The sequence below is a fragment of the Triturus cristatus genome, chromosome 4_1 (genome assembly GCF_964204655.1).
Source record: "Triturus cristatus chromosome 4_1, aTriCri1.1, whole genome shotgun sequence".
NCBI lineage: Eukaryota > Metazoa > Chordata > Amphibia > Caudata > Salamandridae > Triturus > Triturus cristatus.
The window spans coordinates 78,833,600-78,847,538 of NC_140585.1; the positions used below are offsets into that span (position 1 = coordinate 78,833,600).

Here is a 13,939-nt window from a genome sequence, read left to right on the forward strand (position 1 = left end):
AGCACCACTTGTGCACCATGCCTCTGCAGATATGTGTTCCTGCTTAACTGTGACTTGTTCCATCATCATGCCTGGTCCACATAAACCTCGATTAGGAGTTGCAGACCTGAAAATAAAGCGCTAATGTCACCACCCAGTACCTTCCTCTGTGCAGGCAAAAAACATCTGCTTCTACAACCCTTTAAAATAGACTATTTACATTTATTGCAAGTTTAACTGAGAACAAATAATGTTTAAAAATATAACTGATGCCTCATGTCGTGTTAAAAAATATGATTTTCAAGTTTGCTGTAAGTGCAATAAAGAGTATTTCGTGATACTTTATTTTCAACCAATAAGAATTTCTGAACCATAATTTCAACATATAATAATTTTCTTGGTAATAAATTTAACACAAAATTGTTTTAATTGAGCCTTTGGCATGACCCAATGCCAAGAACATGCCCAAAAGTACACACACATAATAATTATTCCAGTCCAAGAATTATTTTATGATAAATAATTACAATAAATACTCCTATATAAATAATATATAAAAAAACGAAATAAAACAGTGCCCAATAGTTGAAATGGTCTTTCAATTATTACACTCCAAAATTATTTTGTTGAAATTTAAATGGTTCCTAGGGCAAACCCTCTGCTGTGCATGGAGGTGGCAGGCCACATGTGATTCGTTGGGATCAAGGTCTGGCCATAGGACCCTGGTCCATAGGACAAGCCCACCAACCAATACCTATAGTATGTTGCATCCAGGTCTTGGTGTGACATCAGGCCTTGGAGACAACATCCACTGTGTATGTCCAAAGTATGTTATTAGTGGGGGTTGACTGCTTGAGGAGAGATAGGTGTAGACTCGGGCCATAGGCCAAGCCCTGTGTTAAACCTGTCCTGTGTATTGCTGAATATAATGTGCAGTAGAGGTTTGATGCTTGCTAGGGCTGGGGGCAGGGCGTTGCCAGAACCTAGGCACTAAGTCTTGATGCGGATTGGGTGCAGAGTGTGGCCAGAGGCTATGACAGAGATACCATGAGTGATGTCATCAGGTATATCATTTAGCACATAATGAGTGATGTAAAATGTTGTTGCACAGGTTCTCCTGGTAACACAGAACTGTGGGTTAGGACGACAGAACATCTGAGTCTAGGGACTAAGTCTCTCTACAGTGTCGTTACCTCTGGGCACGAGCCTGGCTATCCCACCTGAACTCCTAAACTTCCTAGAGAAACACAACCTATGCAGAAAGGAGCACCTTTATTCACAATTTTCACAAGCTAATTTCTGCAGTAATAGTCTCATTCAAGGAAAGTCCATAGGGAGTTTTTGATGAATATCACGTTTGTGGTTTATTTCAAAACCTTCAGATTATTTCATCCAGAAACCATTACAATGAACAATCCAGCCAACGCGTTTCGTCCACAGTAAACATCATCAGGGCTGTAGATTGAAAGAAAACAAATGCATCAATGAACAATTCTCTGTTGTTACCCTTTCCAAGTACAAAAAATCAATTTCCAAGACAGTTATATCATTATCTTATTGTATACATAGTAAAGCCTGCCTATATCCAATCCTTGAATCCTACCTAGTCTAAGGGCAAAAAACTTAGTGCACATGACTACCCCGTGAGAACACATCATGATTTATATCACATCAAAATCATTTTTACTGAGGGCCCGATCATGAGCTCATGTCCATTGTCCAAATTCACTCATCAATTCAATCATTCAATTTAACATCTATGATTCGGACTTGGCCAGGGTCATCAAAGCACACGGGATGAGATTAACATCATACGCCGACGATACACAACTGGTGCTTGCAGTACACAACAATGAAGGAGCAGTTGCTGCCAGTTTTCAAGAGGGAATGCTAGCCATCAGCTCATGGATGGCAAACAGTTGCCTAAAGTTAAACTCCGATAAAACAGAGGAAATTACATTTGGCAATCTAGCCCCTGGCTGGTCCCCCACATGGTGGCCAACCAAGCTGGGATCACCTCCCTTCCCCGTCACAAAGGTCAGAAACCTTGGTGTAATGTTTAACGACAAGCTGTCTTTCATACATCATGCCAATGCAATTGTCTCGTCATCCTTCTACATTCTTAAGATGGTAAAGAAACTCCTACCATTTCTCCCACCTAGCGCCGGCAGAACACTTATAAGTACACTGGTAATATCAAAAGTTGACTACTGCAATGAACTCCTATTGAATGCTCAGGAAAAAGTCCTCAACAAGCTACAACTAGTTCAGAATTCGGCCACCAGGATCCTGTCCGGCACTCCTAAGTTCAAACCGATTTCCAGAGTAGTGCGACAACTTCACTGGCTGCCTATCAGAAGTCGAACTAAATTTAAGGCACTATGCATTGCATACAAAGCAATTCACAACAAGGGACCCGAGTTCCTAACAAAAGCACTTTGCCCATACACGCCTAATAGACCCTTGCGCTCCTCATTGGCCCACCTCCTGAACGTTCCCCGGACTAAGAAAACATCATGGGGTGATAGACAATTTACAATTGCCACCGCTAGACTGTGGAATACTCTCCCTCTCCATATTAAAATTAGTCCCACCCTGCTAGCTTTCAGGAAACAGGTAAAAACCTGTCTTTTCAACCAGTAGTCATCATCTCCAGGTCTGTTTCCTCATGCACTCCACAGCCCCGAGACACCCTAGGGTATTTGCGTGCTATATAAGTCGCTTAAATAAATCAATAAAATAAATCATCACCCTTACATCGTGTCCTTAACCAAGCTTACTCAGCATACCTCCATACCTTCCCGCCTTCAATGTCTATATTCTTGTGAGGTTCAATTTCTCAATCCACCTCCCAAGTACCAACAGCCAATTCCCCTTAGATCTATTATAACTAAAAGCAAACCATGCATACCTCCAATTTTCAAACTGTTTGACGGCTCCGTATTAACCTTTAAGGCTTCTTCCATCTATCCCCTTATTGAGGGTCTTATCTACAAATGTTTTTTTTTTTATATGTACATGTGTGAATCACAGCCATCCAAAGTCTGTTGCAACTAGGCACTTTTCAAATCATTGCTGCTATCATTATGCTAACGGCGGGTGATCCGCTCGAACCTTCCCTTAAGCCAAGTACTCCTACTCCAAATCACCTCAACCAATGTATTCACTTACTAACAGGGTACACATACAGAGCCAATACCAGCACCACTCCGCAAGAAGAAGTAAAACGGGTCCAACCGTTAAGCAATTATGGCGGCCTCCCCCCAAGGGATATTTGCTCCTGTTTACTGAACTAACCTGAGATTCGCCGCATTCAAATCCAACGTGGCATCCTGTCTGGCCGGTGCGTTAATTCCTGCCATGAACTACCCACAAAATCTGGCCTTCTATTTGTAAACATTCACGGGCCAATCAAACGGTGGTATTTTCAATCCCCTACTTTGCCTGTTTAAAGTTGTTCCCCCTCTAGTCCTACCTCACACCAAAATTCCATTGGTTTGCTTGTCTCAGTGTAGGCCAAACAAATGGTCGCATTTTTAATCCTCTACAATTCGTGCTAAAAAGGTATTCTCTCTCCGGTCCTGCCTCATACCAACAACTCATTGGTTCGCTTGTCCCTGCGTGGGCCAATCATAGCCACCTTAACACCCAGCCGATCAAGTTGTTGGCACTCCCGTGACACCAAGCTAGCGCCGTCCTTCTTAGTCTGCCTCTGAAATACTTATCTCCCATACCTTATCTCAAGAATATATTCACGAACCGCAAGACTTGCTTCACCCCGCAGCTGCGATGAATAAACTGGACCCATAATTAGCTTCCTACAGTCAATCAAGATTAAGAGAGTATCACCATTAATTTGTATTCCTCAGTGCTAAACAGTAGTCTCAGCCAAAACCTCTCATCTATTTATCATTTATTGCGCACTTCTCATCCAACCTCTGTGACATTTGTATTTTGTTGTTGTTGAAACTTTTCTTTATTGATTATCACAATAATATTACAGCTAAAGACACAGTGCAATTACAGGTATGCATGATGTTATAGTACATGTGGATCAGCAGAGTTAACTGGCAAAGGCCAACATAGCAATCTATTGCACCAACAGTTCCAATTACCGACATAGTTGTAATCAGTGTTGTACAGCCCTATGCCGCCTCCCGTTGGTCGGAGGGTACCTGCGTCCCCCTACCTGTCCCTGTTCCCGTGGCAGTATGTGGCTGTGCTGCTTTGCTCCCGTCCGCGCCCCGTGTAGAGAGCAGATATGCATGAAATGGCTGCCATATGTCTGGGGGCCTAGCAGCAGGGGGCTGTAGCGACTAATAAGTGTCGCTGTTTGGGTTGCAGTATGTCATGCTGCTAAGCCAAGCCTTCTATGTTGGCACCCTTTTACTACCCCAATTAAGAGCGATTTCGTGTTTAGCGATAAGGAGCGCTATGGCTACGAATCTCCGCCTAGATTTAGAGGGATCATAAACGTACCCCATTAGCGCAAGCATTGGTGTGGGTTCAATCTCCAACTCCACCGGGCGAGAGATTGCCCCAAAAACTGCCCTCCAATATTCTGCTATTTTATTGCATGTCCATGTGATGTGCGCAAAGTCTGCTTCTGGTGAGCTACATGTAAGACATTGGTGTGAGCGGGCTGGGACGATATAGTGTAATTTCTTTGGTGTCATGTATGCTCTCCATAAAAATTTCAAATGCAGCAACTTGTGACGATGATTCGGGGAGACTCGCTTAAATCTGTGTGCAACAGCGACCCCACTGTGTGTCAGTTACTGGGTGGCCCAGATCCTTTTCCCATGCCGCCCGCACCCCAGAATCTCCGCTGGGTAGTAGCCTTACTGCAGCCCTAGATAATCTAGACATGAGGTGTGACCCGCTTGTGTCTTTAATGATGCAGGTCATCAAGGAAAAATCGGGTGGCTCCAGAGGGTAACTGAAAAGGTTGGCCCTCACAGCTCTTTGCACCCTGTGCAGCACAAAGTGGTCCCTGCCTGTGGCCTCGTGGAACCGGGAATCTACTGTACGTGAAGAGATGTGGCCACCAGGGAATAGATCTCCGAAAGTTATCAACCGGAACTTAGTCAGCATCTTTTTCCCCAGTGATTCCTGCAGGATGGGCATCCAGCAGTTACCCGCTAATGGCAACCCAGCCGAATAGAGAAGACGGTGCCCAGTTATTTTGAGTAGGCGATGCCAGACCCAGCTAGTGGCAGAAAGTGTCTGTATGTCTTGCGGTCCCTAGAAAACCCAGACGGCAATAGTGTGTTCAGGGACACGGGGAGCGCCAGTCCGGCCTCTGGCCTAAAGTGCGGAATCCTGGCATCTGCATGGTACCAGTGCCGAGCAAAACTTGCCTGGGCCACCAAGTAGTAGAGGCGGAAATTTGGCACCCCAAACCTCCCTCTTGTATGGCAACACCAGGGTGTCCCAGCTAACCCGTGGCTGCTTACCTCCCCTTACCAGCCATATTAAATGTGTGCAAAGCGTTGCAAAAAAGCTGTTACACAGCGGAATGGGGACATTTTGAAATAGGTATAAGAATTGCGGAAGGACCACCATTTTACTAATGGCAATTCTCCCCGCCATGGCTAGGGGCAACGCCAGCCAACGCTCAATGTTGCGTTCCAGCCTTTCTCATCACAGGGCCATAGTTGAGCTGCAAAATACGAGCCGGGTCTCTGTTTATGTATACTAAGGTACTTAACTCACACCACAACAGCGGGTTAACCCTCCACCTGTCCACACGGCGCATCAGTTAACGGAAAGACCTCTGACTTTTGCCTGTTGATACGAAGGCCTGATAATGTTATTTTGCTAAGAAGTGGGGCAAGATTAGCAGCAGGGTGCCTTACGTACAATTTTATGTCAGCTGCATATAGGGTAATGAAGAGTGGTCCAGTGTTAAATTGCAAGCCCCGTTGGCTGTGCTCATCCAGCAAGCATCTCACAAGGGGTCCAAAGCTAGAACAAAGAGCAAGGGTGAAAGCGGGCATCCCTGCCATGTACCCCGCCAGAGGGGGAATGTGCCATTAAGACGGATGCAGGCCGTGGGGGTTGAGTACAGTAACTTGATGACTGCCAAAAACCGATCCGGCACCCCGAGACGCCCTAACGTGGTGCACAAAAAGGGCCATTCAAGGGAGTCTAACGCCTTTTCTGCATCAAGCAGAACGGCAGCTGCTGGCTCCGAGGGCGATAGTCTGTGCAGCACGGCGAATGAAGTGCGCGAATTAAAAGCAGTTGACTTGTGGGGGATGAATCCATATTGTGCTGGCGAGAGCATTTGGCCTCCTATCAGGGAGAGCCTTGTTGCTAATATTTTAGCTAAAATGTTATTGTCAAAATTTAACAATGACAGCGGCCTGTGCGACCCGCACTTCTGTGTATCTTTTCCTGGTTGAGGAAGGAGAATAATTACAGCTTCTCTAAGGGTGGGTGGGAGGACTCCCGACTCCACTGCTTCCTGGTACATACCTATGAGGTAAGGTGCAAGTATCCCGTGCATCCATCGAGCCCCAGTGCCTTAGAGCGTCTAATGCATCAATAGCTTCAGTCACCTTATCCGCAGTAAAAGGTTCCGCTAAAAACTCCTGGTGCGCCTTTTCTAACCATGTTAGGGATATCTCGTCCAAGTACTCCCTGTATATTCCGGGGTCCCCCTTCACCCTTGACGCATATAGATTAGGGTAATAATTGCGGATGTCCGTGTTCCCAACTATGCGTGTATCATCCTGCGCTAGTAATTCAGCGATAAATGTTGGTTTGCGAGTTTGTTGCATCAACCTAGCAAGGGTTCTTCTGCCTGACCTCTCCCCTTCCCCATATCATCTTGCCACAGTGTATTTACCTAAGGGATGTACCTCCCGTTCCGCTGCCTCTCGGAGCTCTGCCAGAAGGGCTGCTCGACGCTGCACACTAGTGGGCCCCGTCCCCGTGTGATCGCTCCTGTCTAGTTCCGCTAGCTGTGCCTCTAATTGTGCTAACGTATGACGGAGACCCTTGAGTACCCCTGCGCTCTTAGAGATGCGGACTCCCCTCGCGTATGCCTGAAACGCCTCCCATAGGGTGGCCTTTGAGTCAACGGAGCCGTCACTTAATGTGAAATACTCCAATACCGCTTCACAGACCTCTGACTCAAATATTGCGTCCCCTAGGGACATGTCTGGAAATCTCCATGGTCGTTCCACACCCCCGCTCGAGGAATACGCAGCAAGACCGGGGAGGTATCTGACAGCGTGCGCGGAAGGTGTCTGACGTCGCTAATCCAGACAGTCGCCGTGTGGTGTGAAGCCAGTAATCCAGCCGGGTCCAGGTGTTGTGTGGAGCAGGTAGTGTGTGTACCCTGCTTGCCCTGGGCAGCGATGTCTCCATGCATCCACCCACCCAACATTCGCCCAACTCTTGGTTCTGTATCTGCGGTGATGGCAGTGCTGTCCCTGGCTAGTTCTAGTAAAAAATTGAGGTCCCCGCCCAGGAGTATGTGGTCCCCACCCATGCGCTCAATATGTGCATGAATCGCTGCAAATCAATTTGGGTCATCCGTATTGGGTACATAGACATTTATAAACCACACTGATTGTTCCAGTAGGCTACCCCTGACTATTAAAAAACGCCCGTCTACATCTCTATAAACCTCCATCTCCCTAAAACGCACACGGCTGTGAATCAGTATGGCGACCCCACGGGCATAGGAACTGTAGCCTGCAAAATACCTGTACAGCCCCCATGATGCAGCGATTTTTACTTGCGCCTTGGGTACCAAGTGCGTCTCCAGCAGAAATGCAATGGCCACCTTGTGCCGTTGCAAATAGTTGGTTACTTGCTTACACTTCCGTGCGTTATTGAGGCCCCTGACATTCCAGGCCATCATAACAACATTAGCCTCAGCTTGCAATCCAGTAGCCATACTCTAAAACTGTAGTACAGTTACCCCTCGCTGCTCTATCCCTGTTTCTGCACTGGGAAGGGAACATACAAAAGAAACACATTACAAAAACTAGCTGAAGTACCCTGTAACCCCCTTCCATCCCCCATCCCAAACTTCGGGGGAGAAGCCCATCCCTGAACTTTAGTATTTAAGTACACAAAACGCTGAACATCCTGTGATTCTGGGCAAATCACTTAATCTCCCCGTGCCTAACAAAAATGAATGTGTCCTCATGTAACGCAACTGGTGCTATGTAAAGCGCACTGATACCCAATAACTTCGGGTCAAGTTCGCGCTATATAAAACGCCTAAAAAAATAAATAATAATAAATAAATATACCATTATACTTTCTCCAGTCTCTCAAGCTTTTTGGTAGCTTGGGCGGTACCGTCCTCTAAATCAGAAATTCTGCCTTCAGCTGTAGTTATTCTCCCCTCATGTTGATCAAACCAGACACCCATGGTGTCGAAACTCTTATCCAGGGCATCAAAGCGCATATCTAGTGCCTTAAAGCTGGCCCTAAGTTCAGCCAACATGGTATCCAGCCGTCGCAATCACTGGTGGCACACTACTCACTGCCATATTGGCACCACGTGCGTCCGCTCCGCCAGCTTGTGGCTTGAAGGGGAGTTTACTTTGCTTTGAGTCCCTCTGGACCATTCCCCAGAAGTGTGCAGGCTGTCGTGTGTGCCAAATGGTGCAGTGTCTTTTCAATATTGCCAATGAAATTTGGCAGCAAATGGGTTTTTACTGTACCCCCTATGATGTAGCTGAAGGGCCCATCGGCATGCTGATCATTAATGGCGGCCCGACGTTACTGGGCTATTTGCTGCATTGTTCTCTGCTAATATGAGTCACCACATGCTGTGAAACTGGGTGGAGGGGAGTGGCTGCCGGCGGTAATACCGGACCATCCGGTAATAGGCAGGGCGCAGTGGCACTCTTTATCACCTCCCCACTGCTCCCGGTCCAGTAACTGGTGCCCAGGCTCGCCCGTGGCCCCTGTCGCCACAGGGCCTCCGGGGGTAAGACGGTGGCACACTGGTCCTATTCGCAAGGTGATGAGCATCCCTCTTGGCCCCTCACGCCACCGCTTACCCCTTCCGTTGTCCCGCTGCCGCTTTTGCCGTACTTCGGTCCCATCCGGCGCTGCTGGTAAAATTTAGCCCCCGGCTTCACTTGTGGCGGTAGGCCTCTCGACACACGGGCCTACTGTGGCAGTACTGACATGTCACTTGGGCTCCTACTGCGTCACGCTGGGTGTCGGCAGTCCTCACCTCCTCTCATGCTTCATTTCCCAGTTTGGGGACACGGGCATCACCTCACAGGCACAGAATTGCAGGGCCGTATGGAGGAGTTTCAAGCCAACACGGCCATTCTTAAACAATTTGACAATTAAGCATTAAAGCCTGCACTCATCCTGTCCAACGCTGTCCTCAATCAACATAATATCTGGATGTTCCAACCATGAATACGGATCAGACCACTGTCAGACGTCCTTATATTGAATCCATCTATATTCTAGCCCACTCCAATGTGGAATTACACTATATGTCTAAATCGTATTCCTACTCTTAGTGATCAGTTTCTCTAAAGTGTCGCTAATCATCCCACTGGAGTTCATTACACTCCAAGGAGGAAAACATGACCTCAAATGCTGTTCCCGACCTGACACCCTTTACAAGAAAGAATGCAACTCCTTATCACTATTCAATCCCAGTTCCCCTGATCTGAGTCTGCTGATCCACCTGGCCTCTTCCTGCCTAAATTTCAGTTCCCAATCCCCCCCTCTTACATTGGGAGTAATTCTTTGAACACCATGGAATTTCACACTCGTTTGAGTAGAGTGCTTGTCCTTAATATGATGATAGATAGTGGACCTGACATTGCCATTCAGTATTGCTCGACAGTGCTCTTGAATCCTGGTTTTGAGTGCTCTTTTGGTGCTTCCTATGTATATTTTACAACTTTCACATATAATCACATAAACAACCCCACAGCTGTTACTATTCATGAACTCATTGATGGAGTACTTTCTACTGGAATTGTACTTGAAATTTTTCACACGACTGACACCGCAGTCGCAAATACTACAAGATCCATAAGTGTAAAAACCTTTTGGTTGCCCCGAAAACCAGTTCCCCCCGGGGTCCCGTTTGGGTTCCAAATAGTTCCTGGTAATCAAATTCCCTATAGTGGGACTTTTCCTGTAAGTAACAATTGGTCTATCCATGATGCTATTTGTCAAACCTGGAACCCCTTTCAGTAGATTCCAATTCGTTCTCAAAATCTTATATACCTTATTATGTAGTGTACTGTAGGTGGTAACAAAAGCTAATCTTTCTCTTGATTAGTCCCGCTGTCTCTGAATTAATGGGTCTTCTCTTTTCATTGTACGCACCCTGTTCCTTGCTTTCTCCAGGCTCATTTTCATGTAACCCCTGAATAACAGTCTTCCTTGCAATTCAGACAAACATGTCCAAAAATCTTCCTCTAAGCTACAATTCCTTCGAGTCCGCATCATCTCTCCGAAGGGAATACCTTCAATTTCAGCAGGAGGGTGTGCACAGTCGGCTCTCAGAATAGAGTTAGTGGCTGTTTTCTTCCTGAAGGGCCTACTATTAATTCTATTCTCCACTATAAACCACTGAACATCTAGAAATTCAATGTGATTCCTGTAGTGACACATGGTAAACCTGACATTGTGATCATTCATGTTTAAAAATTCGAAATACTCAGCCATTTCCTTACTAGTTCCTCTCCAAATTAGCAATATATCATTGATAAAACGGCCCCAAAACAAAGTCAAATCCATCCAGTTACTCGCTCTCTTGCTCCAGGCATGCTCCCTCTCAAACCACCCCATGAAGAGATTGGCATAAGAGGGAGCAAACCTGGAACCCATGGCTGTACGACGAATCTGGTGGTACCACTCACCCTCAAATAAAAAATAGTTATTCTTCAGCATCAAGTGACTCATTTCTAGGATCAGATTAGAATGTTCATATAAACTAGCGCCGCAACTTCCAATGAAATGACTGAGTGCCCGTGCTCCATTTTCATTTTCTATGCATGGCTACAGTCCAACTACATCAAGCGTCACAAAGCTGTTGGAGATGGCCCTTTTTTCAGGATTATCCCAAAACTTTTTGCTATTTCCTCCTATTCTTTCCTGACTTGTTTGTGTTGGTTTTAGGACTCTGGGCACTTGCCAGCCATGTAAATTGTGTTATGGATTGGTGTTTCAATGATTGGGTATTTGATTTACTTGTTAGTCCCTAGTAAAGTGCACTGAGTGTGCCAGGGCCTGTAAACCAAATGCTACTAGTGGGCCTGCAGCACTGATTGTGCTACCCACGTGAGTAGCCCTAAAAAGGTAAACTCAGACCTGCCATTGCAGAGTCTGCGCGCAGTTTGTCACTGCCATGTCGACTGGGCCAGTGCACACACTTGCTAGTCCTTAACCTTCCCTTTTCTACATGTTAGTCACCCCTAAGGTATGCCCAAGGTACCCCTGTGGACAGGGTGCAGTGTATGTGAAAGGTAGGACATGCCCTGGTGTGTGTGGCATGTACTGATAGTGAATTACTGCACATTTCGTTTTTCACTATTGCAAGGCTACCTGTTCCTGGGACAGAATAGGAAGTTTATTTAAAACAACTTGTAAGCATAACTGGCCCTGGGAACTGGGTAGGAAAACAAAGTTTAGAATGCCTGAACTCAGAATCTAAAGATGCATCTTTTAGTGAAGGTGATTTTTACATTCTTTGTTTGAAAATACAACTTTTAGAAAGTAGGTATTTTCTTGCTCAGTCATCCCGTGTGCCTCTGTTGGAATGTGGATTACCTGTCTGGGTTTTGGATGACAGATGGCTGGGTAACAGGAGTGGCTCCAGATAGTCTAGGTAGGGTCAGGAAAGGGCTGAATAGACCAGGGCTGCAATGGGGGAAGTGGGAGGAGATTTCATTGCACCTCAAAGGGCCTGGTCTGCCTCTGACAATGCTGTCTCCACCTCCTGCCAGGAAATCATATCAGAAAAGGCAGAACTGGTTCTGGCTGGGCACAGACACTCTCTGCCCAAGAGATCATAGGATTTTGGGATATAAATATTGGGGCCCAGACCCCTGAACTTTAGAACTCTTTTGGATCAAGAAGACTGCCAAGAAGAAGAGCTGGAGAAGCTGTCAGGAGGAAATACCACTTTGCTGTGTGCTTTGCTTTGTTGGCCTGCAGTGGCTGCTTATGTCTCGGGCAGTGAAAGGGCTGGACTGAATCTTCTGCAATCTACTTTGTGAGTTTCTCCAAGGGCTTGAGGTAGAGCTTGCCCCCTGTTCAAGAAGTCTCAAGAACAGCAAAGACTTCAAGTTCTTCTGCCCTCAGCACTGGGGACTGTGTGTTTTGTGCTGTAACAGAAGAAAAGCAACTCAAAGATGTCTACGATACTGCTGCTGACTCCGTGTCCCAAAGGCACCACAGAGGGCACCGCCGCAACGCCTCACCGTGACCCTGGTCTCACTGACGATACCTGCTAATGCCGCCACCAAGCCGCTGCTCGCACCGCGACCTGTGGGCACCGCTCTCCGCACCGCAATGCAACCCTGGTCTCACCGACAACGCCTGCTGACGCCGTCACCGAGCCGCTGCAAGCACCGTGACCTGTGGGCACCGCACTCCGCACCTCCTCGCTTCACGACGACACCTTGGCCCCCCCGATGACGACGCTCCATGCCAAAATCGATGCCGCTGCTTGCATCGTGCTTCGAGGGCACCGCTCGTAAAGTTAGACACACCGCCCTCATCCCACACCGCAGCCTTGGCCTACTGATGCCTGTGCCATCGACTCCAGTTCGTCAGCCGACGACAGCGCTTCAGCAACGACAATGCTGCTGCTTGCACCGTGACCTGCCAGCACCGTGACGAGCACTGCCTTTATCTCGCACCGCGACCCTGGACTCACTGACGATGCCATCTGATGCCGCCACTGAGCCGCTGCTCGCACCGCGACCTGAGGGCACTGCATGCCGCATCGCATGCCGCACCGCTGCGCTTCGCACTGCAGCACTCGACGCCTGCCTATGTCAGCGCTCCTGACTCCAACAGAGAGGAGATTGACCTGCAACGCGTGTGACTTCGAGGGCCCTGACGACTCCTGCACCGACCTCCGGAACCAATGCCTGTGGACGCCGTATTTTTGGAAGCTCAACGAGAGGTCGCCAACGGCCTGCATTTCTAAGAGGTACTGTTTGCAGGTCTTCCCGACACCGTAGCTGGCACGCGACGTTGCGGTCAGCCAGAACTGATTGGATTTGTTTGCTCACGACGCCGTGATAGCCCCGGACGGAGCTATCAACATCAAGGAACTGTTTTTAAAGCATATTTTGATAACTGTGGATTTTTGAGTACTGTATTGTGGATATTTATCGTTTTTGGTCTTGTCTTAAATATATATAAATATTGGATAGTTTTCTAAACCGGTGTGGTATCCTTTTATAGTGCTAACACTGTATTACTGTTAGTTATGTGCAAATGCTTTACACACTGCCTCTAAGATAAGCCTGACTGCTCATGCCAAGCTACCAAGGGCGTGAGCAGGGGTTATTTTAGGAGTGTAACTCCCTTATCCTGACTAGAGTGGTGGTTTCTGCCTGGCTTTAGCACATGCCCTAGCCTGACAAAAATCCCATTTCTAACAGTTCCCATACCACATCTTGTAACTTATTGAGCACATCCATCGTGTCTCTAACAACTATGGGTTCGAGGTTTGCTCCCTCTTATGCCAACCTCTTCATGGGGTGGTTTGAGAGGGAGCCTGCCTGGAGCAACAGAGTGAGTAAATGGATGGATTTGATTTTGTTTTGGGGCTGTTTCATCGATTATATATTTTTGTGTTGTCAAACATATCTCTATTGGTGTTTAGCATATACTTCATATAGTACACCAAAAGCAGTATCCAAGCCTTAATACAAAGCACCGCATTGTTAGAAATAACAAAGTTGAATTCGTATGGTCAGTCCAAGTCCAAGCC

General features: G+C 47.0%; 1 long non-coding RNA gene across 1 annotated transcript; it reads right to left on the bottom strand.

Moving 5' to 3' along the window:
- Window positions 1-679: 679 nt before the first annotated feature.
- Window positions 680-3,341, bottom strand: LOC146839574 (uncharacterized). The gene is made up of 2 exons (XR_014980688.1): window positions 3,277-3,341; window positions 680-1,434 (listed from the first exon to the last, which is right to left on the bottom strand). It is a non-coding gene; the product is annotated as an uncharacterized LOC146839574 (long non-coding RNA).
- Window positions 3,342-13,939: the final 10,598 nt, after the last annotated feature.